We start from the raw sequence: 19,295 nt of genomic DNA, 5'->3' as shown, positions 1-19,295 counted from the left end.
GTATAAAATGGGGACACCTGCATATGGGGTTGCCTGCTGCACTGTATAAAATGGGGACACCTGCCTATGGGGTTGCCTGCCGCACTGTATAAAATGGGGACACATGCATATGGGGTTGCCTGCTGCACTGTAAAAATGGGGACACCTGCATATGGGGTTGCCAGCCGCACTGTATAAAATGGGGACACCTGCCTATGGGGATGCCTGCCGCACTGTATAAAATGGGGACACCTGCCTATGGGGTTGCCTGCCGCACTGTATAAAATGGGGACACCTGCCTATGGGGTTGCCTGCCGCACTGTATAAAATGGGGACACCAGCCTATGGGGTTGCCTGCCGCACTGTATAAAATGGGGACACCTGCCTATGGGGTTGCCTGCCGCACTGTATAAAATGGGGACACCTGCCTATGGGGTTGCCTGCCGCACTGTATAAAATGGGGACACCTGCCTATGGGGTTGCCTGCCGCACTGTGTAAAATGGGGACACCTGCCTTCCGCACTGTGTAAAATGGGAACACCTGCCTGCCGCACTGTGTAAAATGGGGACACCTGCCTGCCGGACTGTGTAAAATGGGGACACCTGCCTGCCGGACTGTGTAAAATGGGGACACCTGCCTGCCGCACTGTGTAAAATGGGGATACCTGCCTGCCGCACTGTGTAAAATGGGGGCACCTGCCTGCGTACTGTGTAAAATGGTGATATCTACCTGCCGCACTGTGTAAAATGGGGATACCTGCCTACCGTACTGTGTAAAATGGGGATACCTGCCTACCGCACTTTGTAAAATGGGGACACCTGCCTGCCGCGCTGTGTAAAATGGGGACACCTGCCTGTCGCGCTGTGTAATATGGGGACACTTGCCTGCTGTAATGTGTAAAAAGGGGACTTTTTTTATTTTAATTTTTTTTCCCCTGTGGTGGGTGTGATGATATCAGACGAGGCTGCGCCCACTTTAATGAGACCACACCCATTTTAATCAGGCCACACACCTTGTCGGGAGCGCGCGCGTCTTCGGCGCGCGCATGCTTTTTCTTTTTACGGCTATATGGGGGGGGGGGGCGCATTTTGAAATCTCGCACTGGGAGCCAAATTGTCTAGAAACGGCCCTGCTCCACGGTGTATTAATTCCTCTGCATAAGTCAAGCTCTTCTCTGGAATACATTAGATGTAATTGGTAGGTTACATATGGCTGTTTTGCAACATGTTTTGGTGTCTCATACCAGTGAACTGAAAAAAGGGGAAAGAAAGAAACAGACTCTGCACTCTTTCCTTCAGTGAGCACAGCAACACACACACGGATACCACTAGCAGGAGCACACAGAGCACTCTGCCAGCTGTTCTGTCTACTAGTCAAGACTTCACACTGAGGAAACTCCCTCAGTTCTGAAAAGACTGCAGCACTTAAGCAGCTATGGCAAGTACAATGTTCTTTTGTTTTTTTAGGGATTTACTAAGGGTTTTAAAAGAAGCCGTTTTAAGCATGAAGGGAAGAGATGCTAGACTGTGGATTTAGCTGCATTACATTTCAGACTCATGAATAGAATGCCAAAGCTCTGCAGCAGGAACTGAATGATGATATACAGTACTGTAGCTGGACATGCAATTTGTGTAGTCTTTTATCAAAACCCAAAATGTGTCAGTTTGATTCGGTTAACGTTTTTACTTTTGTTTATAAAGCAATAAGAAACTTTGATACTACATGTGTCAGCCAATGTTATGTACTGTACATACTGTAAGACTAATACTTTCACGTGGAGATAAGGGGCTCAGACAACACTTCTTATAAATTGTTTAAGACAAATATCTTAGAATTCGAAATCAGGCACATTATAATATACTTAGACAGTAGAAATTAATAAAAATGAATGGAAATGTCTGGTTATACTGTATTATAGAACAAACTACAATAAAAATGTTAGTGTGATCCCTAACAAGCCAGATTAAATTTAAAGAGATGACTGTAATTAATTACACCAAGAATACAGTAAAATTAATATTTATCCTAACTGACAACATTGCACTACAAATTATGAATTGCACTGCCTCTTTATTTTATTTCTATGTAATTTACCCTGATTATAATACATGATGTTATGTGTGGATAATAAATGAAACACTTCTACATAGCTGTATTTTCAATTAACCACAGGGTTGTCCTAAATATAATGGGAATCATATTTATACGCTACATGGGTGATCTAATGCGGAACATACACCTTAAGCGTCATGAGTCATATTTAAAAAAGAGCGCTATATAAATATTATTATTATTATTATTATTATAATATTAAATTGTCAGACTGACAGAGTAATTATCTGACATGCTGACAACATATCGTTACCATTCACTGTAGTGTATGCCCGACATAATACAGGATTTATGAATTTGGACTCTCAAGTAGCTTCAACGGTGAGGTCATGGTGAGAATTTCCTTAATAGTTCATAGGGTCTGTAATTATGACACCTGGCCCAGTAGATGGAAACTTAGAAACATTAGACTTTGCTCAAACTTTTTCTAAGTTTAAAAAATATTACACCATCATTTTTACTTGTATGGATGCAGGTTACATACTGTGTGCTGATAGAAAATGTAATCTCATTTTTTTTTTTCTTTCCTTGTATACAAACATAAAGTAACACAAATATATCTTTCATTTTTGTAAAGTCAATTAGGAAAATATATTGGTAAAATAATAGGGTAAAATAGCATTGTAAGAAACATTTGGGTTTATAAGATACAAGTAATAGCTACAGTATATATTTCTGACATAGAGTGTTAATGTATTTTCGCATATGACAAATGTAAATACATATCATGATATAAGATACTATCACATAATAATTGAACAAAAAGGAGCAACAGTGCATAAAAGTAGGCTTACCATACTATCCCTTTAAACTGGGACACTAATGAATTACATAGGACTAGGTTCTATGCTGGCTGACTACAAGCCTGCATTTCACCTGGTTTTAATCAGGCACAGAACCTGTGTAATCCATGTGTGTTCCAGTTTAAAGGAATGGTATGGTATTGGTAAGCCTACATAAAAGAAAAGGAGCAGAATAAGTCCACAATTGTAATGAAAGCATACCTCCCAACATGTCCCTCTCCAGGGTGGACGCAATGCTCTGCTTCTGGACTTTTCTCTTAATGTATGATTGCTATCACCTGTTTTGAACAGGATAATGGATGAGAAAGCTGTTTCAGCACAGGTGATAACTATCATGAATAAAGAGGGAAGTCCAGGAGCAGAGCATTCTGTCCCTCCTGGAGAGGGTCATGTTGGGAGGCATGTTAAAAGTAAAACAATGAGAGATAAAATAAAATAGTGATGCTGAGATATTATAGGAGCATACCTCCCAACATGACCCTCTCCAGTAGGGACAGAATGCTCTGCTCCTGGACTTCCCTCTTTATTCATGATAGTTTTCACCTGTGCTGAAACACCTTTCTCATCCATTATCCTGTTCAAAACAGGTGCCGGAATCATAAAGTAAGAGGGAAGTCCAGAAGCAGAGCATTGTGTCCCTCCTGGAGAGGGTCATGTTGGGAGGTATGAAGGAGAAAGGAGGGAATACAGTATCTGCTCTCTGTACCCTTTTCATGGAGAGGGAAGTATAATGTCCACCACATCATACCTGTGCATGTGTATGCCTGTGTGCTTAGGTGAGATGCAGGCAGAAGTAAATGTGTTTGCAGAAATCTTTTGCGCCTTCCCTTAACTGACATCTCTAAAGAACAGAATGTATAACAGTGTTACAGTTTAAGAGGCAGATGGAATGCACATGATTCATTCAGTGTTTTATTAAAAAAAAACAACTTTATAGGAGTGATTGCAGCAAAGTACAAATGTTGTGGACAATGGGAGTGATTCAGATCTGATCGCTGCTGTGCGTTTTTGCATGGCGGGCGATCAGGTTCTAACTGCGCATGCATATGCACCGCAACAATGGCCATCGCTGGTCAGCGACGGGATGGTACGAAAAATCCATTCGCACAGTCGTCGCAAAGTGAAAAACAGGAGGAGGCCATTTGTGGGTGGCAACTGAGCATTTATTGAGAGAGTCCGAAAAAATGCATTTGCATATTTTCTTACAGACAAGCTGTGGCATTAGCTTACATCTCTGAATCAGTACCTAAGTGTGGTCATATATGCATACACAGCAATCTGCTGAATTTATACTGCATATTGGGAAACATCTGGAACTTCCATTAAGACAATTGGTGAAGACAGCAAACAGTGAAGTGTTATCATCTGAATATCCCTTAATACTGTAGTTCAAATATCCTGTGACACTACACCAGATTGTAACCTGTGTCTTTGTCTGCACATGGTTCAATGCCTTTTTGTCAACCTTTTAATTAATGAACGCTGATATAAATGACTAAAAAAATATTAGGAATTAAGGTCAGGTGTACCATTTTAAGGATAATTCTAAATTAGACAATTGCTGGAGATTGGAGAAAATATTCAGAAAATTATGAAATTGTTCCTTATTTCCTTTCTGGAAAAAATGAGTAAATCTGATGCTCTTTCACAGAAATCCAGCAAATAAATAACATCACTGGACAATAAGGCCAATCAGCCACAACTGTGTATAACCTTATAAATGGTACAATTAGCTATCTAGGCACAGAGATACATACTGTAGGCAATTCATTGTGATCTCAACTTGTGTATTTGTTTAAACACACTGGGGGAATCTGATTAGCCGCGAACAGCTTGCAGGGGATGCGAGTTGTTGTTGCGAAAGTACTTAAGCGCCAGCAATGACACCCAAACTCACTCCCCTTGCGGCCCCTTCTAGTGCCAGAATTGCACATTTTTGCACGCTTGTATTGCTGGACTAGCACATTTTTTTCAGGCCCCGTAGGGATGCAAATAAAAATCTGTGACATTGGCAGTAGTGTAATGTACACAACTAATTGGATTCTCCCCATTGACTGTCGTAAAACACAATCTTGTGGCACTTGTTACTAGCTCCAATAGATCTACTGGTATATGTGTTTTCAGCTAATGGATTTGATTATGGTGTTACACCCGTCAGTCCCTTCTGTGGAATGGGTCTAGTTTACACTTTGTTCAAAATGTTGAAGGTCACATACCATAGTACAGCAGGTGACCTCTTCAACTATTGACCTATTGCATAGTTTTCAAAGCATGACCTAATTATAAACAGGAATTGTTATACTGGTTATTCATTTTTGCCTATTGCCTACTAGCAAACACATCTGTTGATCACTGTAGGAATTGCTATGTTCTGCAACATTTGTATCATGATTACTATTATTATTATTTTTAGTTGTAGTTATTTCTAATTGGGCAAAATAAGATCTCATTGTACATTGATTTATTGTATATTGATATAGCATATTTCCAGATCTATCCTTATGCTTGCTATACTGATAATAACTTATAGAAAAAAGAAAATATTGCACACCTGCATATTGCTGTTAAGGAAAGACATTGCAGAAAATGTAAATTAGAATACTTCAATTGATGCAGCTTCCGTGTTGGTACTTTGAGCCATCATCGCAGACATTCATCTAAACTTGATGATGTTAATGAGAATTAGCACAGTCATGCTGAAATGAGTCACACATGTTGTGTGGAATGTGTTGAATTAAGCATTGGACAGAAGATAAATGTATTGTAGCAGGAACAGTAGATCAGAATGATACAATGCCCTAATTTAGCGTTCCAGTTGATATTGATGCAAACTCAAATGAATCAGCAACAGCAGCAATTGGTCACAGAGCAATACATTTTTTGGTTGGTGGTATCACTATTGCAGATACAACAAAGTTTTCATTGATGAAAAGAAGCTAATAGTATTGGTAGCCAAAAATGTCCAATAACATAATTCTGGCGATGATGATTCTGTAGATCATTGTCATGTAGTTTTTTTCTTGGAATACCATATAATTTAAGACAAATTACTTCGAACAGAGAGCCATAATTGTTTTTCTCAGCCTCCCAGCAATTAGGTAAGGGTGCTGAGTAAATCCTATAGCAAAACTAATAAAAATATATTGACATAAACATATGTTTAATGATTTTACATTTTACTCACTGCAATGAGATGCTGTACTTATGTAAAACTTGTGACTTTGACTGCAGTGGCGGTACCGGGACTCCCAGTGCGGCCAACAGTACATGAGAAATAGTGCGTCTGAGAAAGAGACATAGCTCACTGACACTAACATAATTATGCGTGTGTGGCAGTGGCAGATTTTATCTATGGGCTTCAGGAGTTCAGCCCCCCCAGGTAAAATATGCCACCTAGCTCAGTGTCAGTAAAGCCAGCTACAGTACGTGACTGCCAGCAACTTCCTATTGGAAGTCCTATCTGTCAGTTGAAGATACTACAGGCAGTCCCATAGGGATGTGTTTCCTCCCTCTGGGACTGCCAGACCAGTCTGCGATTAGAAGACAGCTGGCTTCCTGTAGAAAGCCACTCCCTGCCTTGCCAGCCCTAGTTGGCTTCTATGGGCTAAAACCGATGCAGTCCACAGAAGCCGCAGGGTTGTACATGCACAGTCTGAATGCCGCTGGTGCACATGTGCTGGTCCTAGCGCCTGCTGGATTTATTGTGCAGGTTCCAGGACTTGGCTGATGGGTTGACTGTCTCCTTTCCTCTCCGGGCAGGCACGGGTAGCGGCAGACCCCTACCACCGTCAGGTAGGAGCCGCCGCTGGTGTGTGGCCTATTGCAAATCCCCCGATTATCTCACTCCCTGAGCAAGATGTCAGACAAGCAGTTTGTGGTTATGTGTATGTTGGATCAAACAATCTCATCATGCATTTTGCCTAGTTTCTCATTTGGATGAATGATGTTGCTTATGCACAGATAGCTCCGTCTTTACAGTATGGATAGGAGAGTGGGCAATAGGAAGAGCAGAATGGATATTCAGTCAGTGACATACCCAATTCCCTACCTAAATCCTCTGGCACTTTCTCATTTGAACCCAAATCAAGTTATTACTATTTATAGGGGCAGATTGTGAGTGTGTTGACAGCACAGACTGAGAACGCGGACCAATAATTTATATGTATAGATGCTCCCAGTGCTTAAAGTGGTCCTAGAGAGGTGGTGGAACTCACCCCCCTCCCCACGGTGCCCATGTAATAAAGGTATTGCGCGCGCCGTAGGCGCGCGCAGCAAAAGGGGGTGTGGCCTCAAAAAGAAAGGGGCGTGGTCACACAATAGTAATAATGCCCACAGTAGTAGTACCCAAGTGGAAATTTTGAAGTGGGGGTATGGAAAAGTGAAGGGTGCAATTATGTGCGCGCTGAAGGCGCGCGCACTCCTGACAAGGGGGCGTGGCCATGCAAAAGGGGGCGTGCCCTTCAGTGTACTTTACCACACCATATACCCCTTATACACATTATGCACCACAATAGTAGGACCCCTTTCACATTATACCTCACAGTATGAGCCGAAATTCACATTCACAAGATTGGCTTACTGAGTTTCAAAGCATTACATGACCAAGGCCCAAGGTACCTCAAACAGCTTCTGACCCCATACTGCCCCACTCGATTACTGCGATCTGTAGATGAAGGACTTTTAGCAGTACCTAGAATCTACCGTAATTCATCTGGGGGTCGAGCTTTTAGTCATGCGGCTCCGACTCTATGGAACTCACTTCCCCGCACAGTGCGAGAGGCCCCAACTATAGAATCCTTCAAAAGTAGACTCAAGACTTTTCTGTTTACTCAAGCATTCCCATAATTGTCCCTTTTAGTATCTTCATGCTTCTGTATTTTATGAAAATGTACTTCATTATTTTCTGTACTATATTATGCTATGTATCTGTTAAGCGCCTTGAGTCCTATGGGAGAAAGAGCGCTATATAAATAAAATTATTATTATTATTATACCACACAGTATGAGCCACATTCATATTACACCACACAGTATGAGCCAAATTCACATTACACCACACAGTATGAGCCAAACTCACATTACACCACACAGTATGAGCCGAAATTCACATTATAGCACACGGTATGAGCCGAAATTCACATTACACCACACAGTATGAGCCGAAATTCACATTATAGCACATGGTATGAGCCGAAATTCACATTATAGCACACGGTATGAGCCGAAATTCACATTATAGCACACGGTATGAGCCGAAATTCACATTATAGAGTGACAGAGTGACAGGGAGAGTGACAGCAGGGACATGGAAAGTGACAGCAGGGACATGGAAAGTGACAGCAAGGGAATACAGTAGGGACTAGGGAGAGAGAAAGGCAGCAGGTTAGATTACCTGTTTAGCAGCGGCGGTGGTCTGCGGTGCTGTGGATGAGTAGGCTGTGGTAGGCGTGACGTGGAGGAGGCTGTGGGCCTCGGAGATAGTGCGGAGGAGGAGGCTGTGGGTGCGCAGAGGTCCGAGGGCGGGGCGGCAGAAGAGGCTGAGGGCGGCTGCAGTGGATCTGGAACCAGGCTGGCTTTATTATCCCTGCCGCCGCATCGAGCTCCTGTGACCACGGCGCTAATATTTCAAAACTGCTGCGGACCGGCAGCCAATCAGCGACAGATTTGAACTAGTAGCGCCGCGGTCACAGGAGCTCGATGCAGCGGCAGGGATAATAAAGCCGGCCTGGTCCCAGATCCGCTGCAGCTGGGAGTCTGGAACCTGGGCTTCCAGTGCGGCGGCGATGGTAGGGGTGGAGCGACGGAGGGCGGACCGGGAACGCAGCTTCTTTGTCGGCCCACACAGTAATGCCCCCAGCAGTAGCACCCCTTATACAATGCCCACAGTAGTAGTGCCCCTTATGCAATGCCCCCAACAGTAGTGCCCCTTATGAAGTGCCCCCTTTACAATGCCCTCATTAGCTGTGCACCCCATCAGTAATGCCCTTAATGGTTATGCCCCTGTGTAGTATTGCCCCTAGTCGTTTAGCCCCAGTAGTCATGCCCATACTGGTAATGCCCCTGCAGTTATGACCCCAGCAATTTACTCCCCCCCCCTTTAGTTTAGCCTCTGAGTGGTAATGCCCCCAGTAGTTTTGCCCTCATGTAGTTTGCCCCATGTAGTTTATCCCCCAGTGGTAATGCCCCCTGCAGTTGTGCCCCCAGTTGTTTAGCCCCTGTAGTTTAGCCCCCATGTAGTTTGCCAAAGTTAGTAATGTCCCCAGTAGTTTGCCCCCTTGTAGTTATACCCCCAGTAGTTTAGCTCCTGTAATTATGCCCCCTTGTAGTTTAGCCCCCAGTAGTAATGCTGCCAGTAGTTTGCCCCTTTGTAGCTTGCCCCCTTGTAGTAATGCTCCCAGTAGTTTGCCCCTTGTAGTTTGCCCCAGCAGTAAAGCCCCCCAGTAGTTTGCCCCCAGTACTAAAGCCCCCCAGTAGTTTGCCCCTCTGTAGTTTGCCCCAGTAGTAAAGCCCCCCAGTAGTTTGCCCCTCTGTAGTTTGCCCCAGTAGTAAAGCCCCCCGGTAGTTTTGCCCCTCTGTAGTTTGCCCCAGTAGTAAAGCCCCCCAGTAGTAAAAGCCCCCCAGTAACTAGCCCCCAGTAGAAACACCGCTAGTGGTACACATATAGGAGGGAGGGGGGGGGAGCACCATACTTACCAAGCCACGCTCCCGCCGCAGTCCTCTCTCGCCGCCCGCTCCTCGGCACTATGGGAGAGACGTCATGACGTCTCTCCCATAGCGCGCACTGACAGAGCCGGAAGCCGGAGCTCAGTACTGAGCTCCGGCTGCCGCTGCGGAGAGGGAGATGGGCGCCCGCTGGTAACGCGATCTCAGCGGGCGCCCGGCATCTCCCTGCAGCGCCGCCCGGGACATCGGGTTAGGTGAGCCGGGGGAGGCGGAACTGCGTTCCGTCTCCTGGTGGAACTGACGGAACGCAGTTCCGCCCCGTTCCGGCTCACTTTAACCCCTGGATGCTCCTAATATAATATGTTCTGATATGCATATTGGCATAAAGTATCTATTTTCGAGCGTTGCATGCTATATGTACATGTTAATTTAGTGGTATTGATAGTAGAAATTGAAAACACCAGCTGACCAGTCACAGGGAATCCATTGAATACAAATTTAACAATTAACATCATACCTGTGTGTATTCCAAGCAAGTTTGCACCCAATAAGCCCAGACTAAATATTGAGATCATATTCTGACAGCACCAATTAATCCTTATTAAGGTCACAGAACCTGAGATAATCTTACTACACATATAAGACATTGCACAGCACAGTGGATCAAAAGAGTGTGTTTTTTTTAACATTATATGTTGCACTGTGTCCCACACCTGTCTCTATTGATTTTAAAATTTTCACAGTTTTTGGCTCTTTTATTAAGATGGAAATAAAAGTTATATTTTAATTGTGTGATTAATTAGCTTTAAGTGCGCCACCCCAAGTCCAATTTCTTTCCTTTCCCTTTAAAACGTACTTGAGAGACTTGCCTACACTCGCCTCACACGCTTTCTTAACTGGCACAACTTATTGGACCCATTTCACTCAGGTTTTCATTCAAAACACTCAACAGAAACTAAAGTAGTGAATGATCTGGTCACCACTAAGTCTAAAGGACTTAGCCACTTCTTATTTTTCTTGATCTCTCTGCTGCTGCTGTTGACACTGTTAACCACTCTCATACAAACACTACAATCCCTACGTCTTCAGGACACAGCTTTTTCTTGGTTTTCATCCTACCTATCTAATTGCTCTTTCAGACATAGGGGTCCCCTGTATTTTTTAAACCAGCATTGGGCTCCACTAGCCTAGGGAGGTAATGCCACAGCCATGGGACATGCTTATATTGGTCCTGATGGTCATAGCATTAACCCCCCCCCCCCCCTAACTAGTCAGCCCTGGCCAGGGTTTCATGGAGGATTGGGGACCCCCAATAAAGTGGTGCTGCTCCTATGGAGGTGCCTACTGATTGGCTGGCAGCTCTTATAATGTCAGGACTCACACGAGTCCTGGTCAATTGCATAGACAAAGTGTGTGTTTAAACATATACACTTACTCATGTCTGTCTTGGCTCGGGTCTCCGGTTTGTTAGTTTTTTACCCCTGGGATGCCTACTTGGAATGAAGAGGATGTGATCTACACTAGGAATAGGTGAGCATAGATTTTAATTTTACAATTAAAGGGATGCTAATGAACAAAAGGACAGAATGGCTACAGGGAGTGTAGGTATGTGTGAGTGTGTAAGGGTGTTTATTAAAGATGTACTATCATGGTGTGCGTGTCTTGTGGGTTTTTTTATATTTCTTTTACAAGGGGACTATAGGAACCAGTGGGCTCTTAATGCCGCGCATACTGGTACTTGCGGAGGAGGCTTGCTAATACCTGTAGTCCTTCCTGCATTAGCTCCCTTGCTAGTGGAGTCTGGGGCTGGTTAAAAAATACAGGGGACCCCTACATCTTTTCTCCCACCTTTTTTTGAAACCAGGACAGGTCAAAAAGCCCAGTGCTGGTTCTTAAAGTACAGGGGAACTCTACACAATCTTTCCACTATGTGTTTTGAACCACTACCGGCTCAATGAGCCCAGGATTGGTTATTCTTTGGCTGTAACTTTTACAGACAGAAGCATGCACAGATCTCATTGATCTGAGCATGATTCTGTGAAACTTGCCTATAAAAAGTTGGTCTATTTACAGGCAAGTTTTTGGTAAGGTTTTGGGTACGAGTTTAAAACTCGCACCCTATTACATTGGCCAAGTTGTTTGTTTTCTAATACAGTACATTGGCCAAGTTATATGTTTCCTATTACATTGGCCGAGTTGTATGTTTTCCATAGAAAAACATCTGGATGCGAGTTTGGCCAATGTGAGGTGCGGTATTGCAGGAAACATGCGAGCTTGCATGTTCCTGCATCCTATTATTAGGGATATGCGCCAGCCCATTTTTCAGGTTTTGTGTTTTGGTTTTGGATCAGGATCTCCTTCATGTTTTGGATCTGTATTGGTTTTGCCAAAACTGCCCTTGTGAGTTTTGGTTTTGGATCTGAGTTTAAAAAAAAATAATCATAAAAATAGCTAAAATAACAGAATTTTGGGGTGTTTTTGTTCCAACAGTATTATTAACCTCAGTATCCTTAATTTCCACTTATTTCCAGTCTATTCTAAACATCTCAAAGCTCAAAATATTGTTTTTATCCAGTTTAGGTCAAAAGGTTGCACTGAGGTAGCTGGATGACTAAGCTAAGCGACAACAGTGGGCAGCAACACGTGGCAGTTAACAATGTATTTTTAAATGCTGTAATCATCTGTTACAATTATTTTAGAATTAGTATCAAGTTCTTCTGTTCCTCAAAGATATCTTTGACATGGAGAAGCTTCTCTAATCTGTTAAAAATTATTTTCAAATTAGGATTAAGATTAAGTTCTTCTGTTCCTCAAAGATATCTTTGACATGCAGAAAGATAGTTATATTAATTTAATTTAAATGTATTTCATTTATAATTATTATTAATAATATTAATTTGAATTAATCACAATGTGGTGATAAGAATTATGAAAATAGGACAGTAAGTTAAAACATAAGAATATGAGCTACAGACACAGCACCCTGAAATGGATGGAGCATGCCTGGATGTATACTGGGAGGATACAGCACAAAATATAAAAGACAGAATGTATTTTAAAAAATGACGCATTAGGCAAGGCTCAAGATTTCAGTTCACAAAAAGATAAAGGCAAAGAATAATAATAAAATCAATATTTTAAATGCTGTAATCATTATTTTAATTTATTTTGGATCAAGTTCTTCTGTTCCTCAAAGATATTTTTGATATGCAGAAGGTTCGCTATACAAGTGTGAATAGTTTATTTGTATCAATTTAATTTAAATTTAGGTAATTTAGAATTATTATGAATAATATTAATTTGAATTAATTACAATGTGGTGATAAGAAGAATTATGAAAATAGGACAATGAGTTATAACATAAGAATATGAGCTATGGACACCCTGAAATGGACGGAGCACACCTGGATGTATACTTGGAGGGTACAGCAGAAAATATTTTTAAAAAGATGGTGGTAATTCAGATTTGATCGCAGCAGCAAATTTTTTAGCAGTTGAACAAACCATGGCCCTCATTCCGAGTTGATCGGTCGCAAGGCGAATTTAGCAGAGTTACACACGCTAAGCCGCCGCCTACTGGGAGTGAATCTTAGCTTCTTAAAATTGCGACCGATGTATGCGCAATATTGCGATTACTAACTACTTAGCAGTTTCAGAGTAGCTCCAGACTTACTCTGCCTGTGCGATCAGTTCAGTGCTTGTCGTTCCTGGTTGACATCACAAACACACCCAGCGTTCGCCCAGGCACTCCCACCGTTTCTCCGGCCACTCCTGCGTTTTTTCCGGAAACGGTAGCGTTTTCAGCCACACGCCCCTGAAACGCCGTGTTTCCGCCCAGTAACACCCATTTCCTGTCAATCACATTACGATCGCCGGAGCGAAGAAAAAGCCGTGAGTAAAATTACTTTCTTCATAGTAAAGTTACTTGGCGCAGTCGCAGTGCGAACATTGCGCATGCGTACTAAGCGGATTTTCACTGCGATGCGATGAAAAATACCGAGCGAACAACTCGGAATGAGGGCCCATGTGCACTGCAGGTGTGGCAGATATAACATTTGCAGAGAGAGTTAAATTTGGGTGGTTATTTTATATAGTAACATAGTTTTTGAGGTTGAAAAATGACAATTTGGCCATCGAGTTCAACCTTTTTTGTTTCTGTGTAGGGTAAATACTGGCTGCTTTATTATTACACTACAATTTAGATTTCAGATTGAACACACCCCACCCAAATCTCTCTCTGCACATGTTATATCTGCCCCTCTACAGTGCACGTGGTTTTGCCCAACTGCTAACAAATTTGCTGCTGCAATCAGATCTGTATTAGGCCCGATATCTTTTATTTTGGGTGGACTGACAGAACACCCCTAGATGGACGGAGCAGCTGCAGTCCCTGGATGTATACTGAGATGACACAGAACAAAATATTAATTGAAATCAATAAATATATATATATATATATATTATTTTTTATATCACACACTGCGGTTACAGTGTCGCACAAATTAGTAAAAAATATGTATTATTTTTTATATCACACACCGGCGGTTACAGTGTCGCACAAATGAGTCAGAAATATATATAATTACACACAGTGGTTGCCCTTCACCGACAGCGTTGCACAATTTGTGTATGAGTAGGAAATAATATAATGCGGTCTGACCGGCAGTCTTACAGTACTTATGAAAATAAAATAAAAATTGTTTATTACACTGGGGTACAAGACAAACAAACAAATATATATTTTTTATCATTATAATTTTAGGCTTTTTGTGTTTAGCTTTTATTATTTTAATTTTACACTGTAGCGGAGCCCCTGGATGGACGGACAGATCACCCCTTTCAGATACAGCAGACAGTGCACCCCTTTTTCAGATACAGCAGGCAGAGAGAGCACCCCTTTTTCAGATACAGCAGACAGAGAGAGCACACCTTTCAGATACAGCAGTGAGAGCACCCCTTTTTCAGATACAGCAGAGAGAGCACCCCTTTCAGATACAGCAGACAGTGCACCCCTTTTTCAGATACAGCAGGCAGAGAGAGCACCCCTTTTTCAGATACAGCAAAGAAAGCACCCCTTTCAGATACAGCAGACAGAGCACCCATTTCAGATACAGCAGACAGAGCACCTGCCCCACGCCAGACAACACAGTACTGGAAACGGACACGTACGTCCAGTACACTCTCCACAGCCGGAGTGGAGATGGCGCAATGCACAGGGACTTATACAGAATCCAAAACTTGCAAGAATCAGACAGCGGGAAGATGGCGCTCAGCCTTGCTTTGGGATCCGAGTAAGACGGGAAGTCCCGAGCCGGACTTGGATTCCGACTTGGATCGCAATGTTCAGGTGGGTTCTGTTCTCCGAGAACCGAACCCACTCATCCCTACCTATTACATTATCCAAGTTATAAAAATGTGCGAGTTTAGTGGTAAACTTGCACATTTTACAAACTCAGAACCTATTACATTAAGCCACTAGTCTCCAAACCTTCAAGCGTTTCCTGAAAACCCACCTCTTCAGGCAAGCTTATCAAATTCCGTAACAGCTCACATAACTTTCATAAACATTCCAATCTAATTTAGAGATGAGCGGGTTCGGTTTCTCTGAATCCGAACCCGCCAGAACTTCATGTTTTTTTTCACGGGTCCGAGCGACTCGGATCTTCCCGCCTTGCTCGGTTAACCCGAGCGCGCCCGAACGTCATCATGACGCTGTCGGATTCTCGCGAGGCTCGGATTCTATCGCGAGACTCGGATTCTATATAAGGAGCCGCGCGTCGCCGCCATTTTCACACGTGCATTGAGATTGATAGGGAGAGGACGTGGCTGGCGTCCTCTCCGTTTAGACACTTGATTTACTAATTTTGGGGAGCATTAGGAGTACTCAGTAGTGTACAGTGCAGAGTTTTGCTGATAGTGACCAGTGACCACCACTTTTATTTATAATCCGTTCTCTGCCTGAAAAAAGCGATACACAGCACACAGTGACTCAGTCACATACCATATCTGTGTGCACTGCTCAGGCTCAGGCCAGTGTGCTGCATCATCTATTATCTATATATAATATTATATATCTGTCTGACTGCTCAGCTCACACAGCTTATAATTGTGGGGGAGACTGGGGAGCACTACTGCAGTGCCAGTTATAGGTTATAGCAGGAGCCAGGAGTACATAATATATTATATAGTGAGTGACCACCAGACACACAGTGCAGTTTATTTAATATATCCGTTCTCTGCCTGAAAAAAGCGATACACACAGTGACTCAGTCAGTCACATACCATATCTGTGTGCACTGCTCAGGCTCAGGCCAGTGTGCTGCATCATCTATATATATTATATATCTGTCTGACTGCTCAGCTCACACAGCTTATAATTGTGGGGGAGACTGGGGAGCACTACTGCAGTGCCAGTTATAGGTTATAGCAGGAGCCAGGAGTACATAATATTATATTAAAATTAAACAGTGCACACTTTTGCTGCAGGAGTGCCACTGCCAGTGTGACTAGTGACCAGTGACCTGACCACCAGTATATAATATTAGTAGTATACTATCTCTTTATCAACCAGTCTATATTAGCAGCAGACACAGTACAGAGCGGTAGTTCACGGCTGTGGCTACCTCTGTGTCGGCACTCGGCAGCCCGTCCATAATTGTATATACCACCTAACCGTGGTTTTTTTTTCTTTCTTTATACATACATACTAGTTACGAGTATACTATCTCTTTATCAACCAGTCTATATATTAGCAGCAGACACAGTACAGTGCGGTAGTTCACGGCTGTGGCTACCTCTGTGTCGGCACTCGGCAGCCCGTCCATAATTGTATATACCACCTAACCGTGGTTTTTTTTTCTTTCTTTATACATACATACTAGTTACGAGTATACTATCTCTTTATCAACCAGTCTATATATTAGCAGCAGACACAGTACAGTGCGGTAGTTCACGGCTGTGGCTACCTCTGTGTCGGCACTCGGCAGCCCGTCCATAATTGTATATACCACCTAACCGTGGTTTTTTTTTCTTTCTTTATACATACATACTAGTTACGAGTATACTATCTCTTTATCAACCAGTCTATATATTAGCAGCAGACACAGTACAGTGCGGTAGTTCACGGCTGTGGCTACCTCTGTGTCGGCACTCGGCAGCCCGTCCATAATTGTATATACCACCTAACCGTGGTTTTTTTTTCTTTCTTTATACATACATACTAGTTACGAGTATACTATCTCTTTATCAACCAGTCTATATATTAGCAGCAGACACAGTACAGTGCGGTAGTTCACGGCTGTGGCTACCTCTGTGTCGGCACTCGGCAGCCCGTCCATAATTGTATATACCACCTAACCGTGGTTTTTTTTTCTTTCTTTATACATACATACTAGTTACGAGTATACTATCTCTTTATCAACCAGTCTATATATTAGCAGCAGACACAGTACAGTGCGGTAGTTCACGGCTGTGGCTACCTCTGTGTCGGCACTCGGCAGCCCGTCCATAATTGTATATACCACCTAACCGTGGTTTTTTTTTCTTTCTTTATACATACATACTAGTTACGAGTATACTATCTCTTTATCAACCAGTCTATATATTAGCAGCAGACACAGTACAGTGCGGTAGTTCACGGCTGTGGCTACCTCTGTGTCGGCACTCGGCAGCCCGTCCATAATTGTATATACCACCTAACCGTGGTTTTTTTTTTTCTTTATACATACATACTAGTTACGAGTATACTATCTCTTTATCAACCAGTCTATATATTAGCAGCAGACACAGTACAGTGCGGTAGTTCACGGCTGTGGCTACCTCTGTGTCGGCACTCGGCAGCCCGTCCATAATTGTATATACCACCTAACCGTGGTTTTTTTTTCTTTCTTTATACATACATACTAGTTACGAGTATACTATCTCTTTATCAACCAGTCTATATATTAGCAGCAGACACAGTACAGTGCGGTAGTTCACGGCTGTGGCTACCTCTGTGTCGGCACTCGGCAGCCCGTCCATAATTGTATATACCACCTAACCGTGGTTTTTTTTTCTTTCTTTATACATACATACTAGTTACGAGTATACTATCTCTTTATCAACCAGTCTATATATTAGCAGCAGACACAGTACAGTGCGGTAGTTCACGGCTGTGGCTACCTCTGTGTCGGCACTCGGCAGCCCGTCCATAATTGTATATACCACCTAACCGTGGTTTTTTTTTCTTTCTTTATACATACATACTAGTTACGAGTATACTATCTCTTTATCAACCAGTCTATATATTAGCAGCAGACACAGTACAGTGCGGTAGTTCACGGCTGTGGCTACCTCTGTGTCGGCACTCGGCAGCCCGTCCATAATTGTATACTAGTATCCAATCCATCCATCTCCATTGTTTACCTGAGGTGCCTTTTAGTTGTGCCTATTAAAATATGGAGAACAAAAATGTTGAGGTTCCAAAATTAGGGAAAGATCAGATCCACTTCCACCTCGTGCTGAAGCTGCTGCCACTAGTCATGGCCGAGACGATGAAATGCCAGCAACGTCGTCTGCCAAGGCCGATGCCCAATGGCATAGTACAGAGCATGTCAAAACCAAAACACCAAATATCAGTAAAAAAAGGACTCCAAAACCTAAAATAAAATTGTCGGAGGAGAAGCGTAAACTTGCCAATATGCCATTTACCACACGGAGTGGCAAGGAACGGCTGAGGCCCTGGCCTATGTTCATGGCTAGTGGTTCAGCTTCACATGAGGATGGAAGCACTCAGCCTCTCGCTAGAAAACTGAAAAGACTCAAGCTGGCAAAAGCACCGCAAAGAACTGTGCGTTCTTTGAAATCCCAAATCCACAAGGAGAGTCCAATTGTGTCGGTTGCGATGCCTGACCTTCCCAACACTGGACGTGAAGAGCATGCGCCTTCCACCATTTGCACGCCCCCTGCAAGTGCTGGAAGGAGCACCCGCAGTCCAGTTCCTGATAGTCAGATTGAAGATGTCAGTGTTGAAGTACACCAGGATGAGGAGGATATGGGTGTTGCTGGCGCTGGGGAGGAAATTGACCAGGAGGATTCTGATGGTGAGGTGGTTTGTTTAAGTCAGGCACCCGGGGAGACACCTGTTGTCCGTGGGAGGAATATGGCCGTTGACATGCCAGGTGAAAATACCAAAAAAATCAGCTCTTCGGTGTGGAGGTATTTCACCAGAAATGCGGACAACAGGTGTCAAGCCGTGTGTTCCCTTTGTCAAGCTGTAATAAGTAGGGGAAAGGACGTTAACCACCTCGGAACATCCTCCCTTATACGTCACCTGCAGCGCATTCATAATAAGTCAGTGACAAGTTCAAAAACTTTGGGTGACAGCGGAAGCAGTCCACTGACCAGTAAATCCCTTCCTCTTGTAACCAAGCTCACGCAAACCACCCCACCAACTCCCTCAGTGTCAATTTCCTCCTTCCCCAGGAATGCCAATAGTCCTGCAGGCCATGTCACTGGCAAGTCTGACGAGTCCTCTCCTGCCTGGGATTCCTCCGATGCATCCTTGCGTGTAACGCCTACTGCTGCTGGTGCTGCTGTTGTTGCCGCTGGGAGTCGATGGTCATCCCAGAGGGGAAGTCGTAAGCCCACTTGTACTACTTCCAGTAAGCAATTGACTGTTCAACAGTCCTTTGCGAGGAAGATGAAATATCACAGCAGTCATCCTACTGCAAAGCGGATAACTGAGTCCTTGACAACTA

General features: G+C 43.3%; 1 protein-coding gene across 1 annotated transcript in view; it reads left to right on the top strand.

The window, feature by feature from the left end:
• Positions 1-1,236: 1,236 nt before the first annotated feature.
• The window catches only part of TBXA2R (thromboxane A2 receptor), a 252,123-nt gene continuing 234,064 nt past the window's right edge, over positions 1,237-19,295 (top strand). Inside the window, exon 1 of the mRNA XM_063914831.1 lies at positions 1,237-1,417. The gene's annotated coding sequence lies outside the window, so the exon portion shown is untranslated. The remainder of the gene's footprint in view (positions 1,418-19,295) is intronic.

This window comes from Pseudophryne corroboree, chromosome 1 (genome assembly GCF_028390025.1).
Source record: "Pseudophryne corroboree isolate aPseCor3 chromosome 1, aPseCor3.hap2, whole genome shotgun sequence".
NCBI classification, from domain to species: domain Eukaryota; kingdom Metazoa; phylum Chordata; class Amphibia; order Anura; family Myobatrachidae; genus Pseudophryne; species Pseudophryne corroboree.
This window is presented reverse-complemented; position numbering and strand designations above follow the sequence as displayed.